Genomic DNA, 6000 nt, shown 5'->3' on the forward strand with positions numbered 1-6000 from the left:
TTTTGCTTTCTTTTTGTTTCTTTTTGCATCTTTTTACCCTATAAACACACACCAAAAATTTTTTCTTTTGCACACATTTTTTTCACTTCTCTTTTGCACACATTTTTTTCACTTCTTGCACACACACACAGAATTTTGTAGCTAATTGCTCTACTCAACATAGATAACAAGGTTGAAAGAGTGCCCTTATCTCATGACCCCATTGATTTGCCACCCTTTAAGCCTAAATTGAATCATTCACAGTATGTTACCTTCACTTAGGGAGTTTTTCTCTTGAATTGAATCCTTAAATGTGCTAAGGTCAAGGGAAATAAAAATACAAATACATGCAAACACAAAGCTAGTGTAACTCCCTATGAGCTGATTTGCCCAAATTATCATGAAAAACCAGCACAAAGCACAAATCACAAACTTGTTCCAATGGTCTAAGACTATGAACTGAGCCTAATAGCCACTTGGAGAAGTAACTGACTGAGTAACCGGGGGTGTATCACCCATGTACACAATCGCGTAAAAAGGTCAGTAACTTTTTCAAGCAAATAAGTTTCGATGGTCTAGACTATGAACAGAGCTAGTAGCCACTTGAACAAGTGACTAACTGAGTAACCGGGGGTGTATCACCCATGTGCACAATCGCGTAAAAAGGTTAGTGACTTTTTCAGGCAAGGATAAGAATAAGTGCTGCTGAAAATAAAAACAAAAAGAAATAGAGAAGAAAAAGGGCAAGTCACTCCTAGGGGTTGCATTAAAACTAACATAAAGGAATAAGCATGATTGATTCAAAAACCTTTCTCTTGACCATGGTAGGTGAAAGGAAACAAGGAAAGGAGAGGATGACCTTAGTGCATGTACTCTATACTGTGATAATTCAGATTAGGAGTCTAGGGGGAGCTGATTAAGTGGTATTTAGGCTCTAAGGAAAAAGGGGGCTTGATTGGCTAAGTTATTTGTTGCTTGAGGACAAGCAAAAAGCTAGGTGTGGGGGTATTTGATCAAGCATAATTTAGCCACATTTTTATCATAATTATTGTTGCTTATTTACACATTTTTTAGTTTAATTTATGGTTTCTATCTTGTTTTTACAGAAAAGGAAAGAATTGGAAAATTGGAGAAAAAGTGCAGAAAATTGACAGAAAAGTGATTGGGTCAGTGATTTGCCCAGTGATCTGCCCAGTTCAAGCTGAAGCAGAAACCTGGAGGCAACAGGCAGAAGTGATATGGGCAGTGATTTGCCCAGGACACTCGAGGACACTGGCCAAATCACTCGCAGAAGACAGAGAGAACTGACTGGCAGAAACGTGATCAGGTCTGTGATTTGCCCAATCCCTTGAAGAAACTGGTCAAATCGCCGGGCAAATCACTTCGACAGCAGAAAATACAGCAGAGCGGGAAATTGTTCAGGAAACCGAATTTCAAGTTTTCAGAAGTCCAAATCCAACTCAATCACTACCAAAACAATTCCAAGACCCACGAAAGAGTTTCTCACCTAAGGAATTCCAGTTGCAATTAAATTCAACATCAAAAGAGGAGTCACAAGCCAAATTAAAAAGGGATTTCAAAACCCTAGAAGGATGAAACTCTTCAACTATAAAAGGGCAACCTCCAAACCAGCAAAGATCCTCTGATCAGCAACTCAACTCGCCAGAAACTCTCCAGCATCTTCCCTTTTCTTTTCTTTTCATCTTTTGTGTATTTAGTCCACCATGAGTGGCTAAACTCCTTATTTTCTAGTTGAAGTTGAGAATATTCAGATTTGTGATGAATTGGGAGGTTTAATACTCCATTGTTGAACTCTTGTTTGTTTCAATATTTATGCAATCTGACCTTTTCTATAAATATTACTTGCTTTTAGAATCAATAAGGGCCCATTGCTTTTAAATTGCTTAGGTAATATTGTTTGAATGGTTTAGGTCCGTAATTGCTTAGGTTGTTCAAATACACTTTTAATCAGGTTGCATAATCTAAACTTGACCACGCGGTTGGCAAGGATAGAATTGGGTTTCTCTAAGTCTTAATGCAATCAACAGTTGTTCGATGCTACAATGCCCCAAGGACGTTCCTTGGCAACTTGTTGATTAGTGTTTGATTAGCGAACGTTTCCTAATCAAACTAGAACTAAGGAGGAATTTGGTTGTGAGAAGCGTCTTCCATAACCAAAACTAATTTATTCAAATCAAATAGGAGTCTTTAGTAAATCAATGATCAATTCTAAACAAACTGAATAAGACTCACACTTCAGCTAGAATCTCTTTCTTATTGGAACTTCTCATCTATTTAAGTTATTGCTTTCTTTTGCCATTAATTCATTATCATCAAAACAAACCCCCCTCTTTTACTTATTTGTTTTTACTTGCCTTAGTTATTATTAGGAGAATCTTTAGTGTCAATTCCCTGTGGTTCGACCCTATTGCCACTATCTGCAAATTTATTTGTTGATTGATAATAGGTTTATTTTTTACGGCTTCGACAATCGCCTATCAATCACCCATGTACACAATCGCGTAAAAAGGTTAGTGACTTTTTCAGGCAAGGATAAGAATAAGTGCTGCTGAAAATAAAAATATAAATTAAATAAAAAGGAGAAAGAGAGAAGGTGGCAGGTCACTCATAGGGGTTGCATTAAAACTAACATAAAGGAATAAGCATGATTGATTCAAAAACCTTTCTTTTGACCATGGTAGGTGAAAGGAAACAAGGAAAGGAGAGGATGACCTTAGTGCATGTACTCTATACTGTGATAATTCAGATTAGGAGTCTAGGAGGAGCTGATTAAGTGGTATTTAGGCTCTAAGGAAAAAGGGGGCTTGATTGGCTAAGTTATTTGTTGCTTGAGGACAAGCAAAAAGCTAGGTGTGGGGGTATTTGATCAAACATAAATTAGCCACATTTTTATTATCTTTTTTATTGTTTATTTACACATTTTTTAGTTTAATTTATGGTTTTTATCTTGTTTTTACAGAAAAGGAAAAAATTGGGAAATTGGAGAAAAAGTGCAGAAAATTGACAGAAAAGTGATTGGATCAGTGATTTGCCCAGTGATCTGCCCAGATCAAGCCAAAGCAGAAACCTGGAGGCAACAGGCAGAAGTGATATGGGCAGTGATTTGCCCAGGACACTCAAGGACACTGGCCAAATCACTCGCAGAAGACAGAGAGAACTGACTGGCAGAAACGTGATCAGGTCTGTGATTTGCCCAATCCCTTGAAGAAACTGGTCAAATCGCCGGGCAAATCACTTCGACAGCAGAAAATACAGCAGAGCGGGAAATTGTTCAGGAAACCGAATTTCAAGTTTTCAGAAGTCCAAATCCAACTCAATCACTACCAAAACAATTCCAAGAGCCACGAAAGAGTTTCTCACCTAAGGAATTCCAGTTGCAATTAAATTCAACATCAAAAGAGGAGTCACAAGCCAAATTAAAAAGGGAATTCAAAACCCTAGAAGGATGGAACTCTTCAACTATAAAAGGGCAACCTCCAAACCAGCAAAGGCATCTTCTGCTGAGGAATTGAACTCGCCAGAAACTCTCCAGCATCTTCCTCTTTCTTTTCTTTTCATCTTTTTGTGTATTTAGTCCACCATGAGTGGCTAAACTCCTTCTTTTCTAGTTGAAGTTGAGAATATTCAGATTTGTGATGAATTGGGAGGTTTAATACTCCATTGTTGAACTCTTGTTTGTTTCAATATTTATGCAAACTGATCTTTTCCATAATTATTACTTTGCTTTTAGAATCAATAAGGGCCCATTGCTTTTAAATTGCTTAAGTAATATTGTTTGAATGATTTAGGTCCGTAATTGCTTAGGTTGTTCAAATACACATTTAATCAAGTTGCATAATCTAAACTTGACCACGCGGTTGGCAAGGATAGAATTGGGTTTTTCTAAGTCTTAATGCAATCAACAGTTGTTCGATACTACAATGCCCCAAGGACGTTCCTTGGCAACTTGTTGATTAGTGTTTGATTAGCGAACGTTTCCTAATCAAACTAGAACTAAGGAAGAATTTGGATTGTGAGAAGCGTCTTCCACAACCAAAACTGATTTATTGAAATCAAATAGGAGTCTTTAATAATCAATGATCAATTCTGAACAAACTGAATTAGACTCACACTTCAGCTAGAATCTCTTTCTCATTGAAATTCTCATCTATTTAAATTATTGCTTTCTTTTGCTATTTAATTTTAATCATCAAATCAAACCCCCATCTTTTAATTATTTGTTATTTACTCATCTTGGTTATTATTAGGAAGATCTTTAGTGTCAATTCCCTGTGGTTCGACCCTATTGCCACTATCTACAAGTTTATTGTTGATTGTTTAATAGGTTTATTTTTGACGGTTTCGACAACCGCTTATCAGTGCGGTGATGGAAGTTTCTGCTGGTGCAGAAATTTCTTCAGCAGGGGCAATAGGTGGTCTATGAGGTGGAGTTGTTGATGAAGATGGTTTTGAGGCTTGGTTCCTCAAATTTGCTTGCTTCCTTAAGCTCTTGGCGGTTTTCTCAATCTCCGGATCGTAAAGAAGAGTGTCTTTACGGCCAGACCTGGTCATAAAGGGAAAATACATTAGTTAGATCAATTCCCCGGCAACGACGCCAATTTTTGATAAGCGGTTGTCGAAGCCGTCAAAAATAAACCTATTAAACAATCAACAATAAACTTGTAGATAGTGGCAATAGGGTCGAACCACAGAGAATTGACACCAATGATTTTTCTAATAATGATTAGGTCAAGTAAATAACAAGTAAATAAAAGAGGGGGTTTGTTTTGATGAGTTAAAATCTAAAAGCAAAAGAGAACAATAATTTAATTGAAAAGGAATTTCAATGAGAAAGAAATTCTAGCCGAAGTGTGAGCATAATTCAGTTTGTTCAGATTTGATCATTGATTACTAAAGACTCCTATTTGATTTCAATAAATCAGTTTTGGTTGTGGAAGACGCTTCTCACAATCCAAATTCCTCCTTAGTTCTAGTTGGATTAGGAAACGTTCGCTAATCAAACACTGATCAACAAGTTGCCAAGGAACGTCCTTGGGGCATTTAGCATCAAACAACCGTTGATCGCATTAAGACTTAGAGAAACCCAATTCTATCCTTGCCAACCGCGTGATCAAGGCTAGGTTATGCAACTGATTATATTTATGTTCAAACAATTTAAGCAATTACGGACCTAAATCATTCAAACAATTTATCACTTAAGCAATTTAAAAGCAATGGGCCCTTATTGATTCTAAAAGCCAAGTAATAATTATGGAAAAGATCAGATTGCATAAATATTGAAACAAACAAGAGTTCAACAATGGAGTATTAAACCTCCCAAATCATCACAAATCTGAATATTCTCAACTTCAACTAGAAAAGAATGAATTTAGCCACTCATGGTGACTAAAATACATAAAAGATGAAAAGAAAGGAGAAAGAAAGAAGCTGCAGAGTTTCAGGCGAGAGGAGAAGATGCTGAGTAGCTGATCAGAAGATGCCCTTGCTGGTTTGGAGGTTGCTCTTTTATAGCTGAAGAATTCCATCCTTCTAGGGTTTTGAAATCCCTTTTTAATTTGGCTTGTGATTCCTCTTTTGATGTTGAATTTAATTGCAACTGGAATTCCTCAAGTGAGAGACTCTTTCGTGGCTCTTGGAATTGTTTTGGTAGTGATTGAGTTGAATTTGGACTTCTGAAAACTCAAAATTCGGTTTCCTGAACAATTTTCCGCTCTGCTGTATTTTCTGCTGTCATTGTGATCGGGGCAGTGATTTGGGCAAATCACTGGTCCAATCACTTTCTGCAAGTCTGTGCTATCTCTGCTAATGATCTAGGCAGTTTCTGCGAGTGATTTGGGCAAATCACTGACCCAATCACTTTTCCTGTTGCCTCTAGGTTTCTGCTTCAGCTTGATTTGGGCAGTGATTTGGGCAAATCACTGATCCAATCACTTTTCTGTCATTTTCTGCATTTTTTCTCCATCTTTTCAATTTCTTCCTTTTTTACAAAACCATAACAAA

This window comes from Manihot esculenta, chromosome 7 (assembly GCF_001659605.2).
Source record: "Manihot esculenta cultivar AM560-2 chromosome 7, M.esculenta_v8, whole genome shotgun sequence".
In the NCBI taxonomy this organism is placed as follows: Eukaryota; Viridiplantae; Streptophyta; class Magnoliopsida; order Malpighiales; family Euphorbiaceae; genus Manihot; species Manihot esculenta.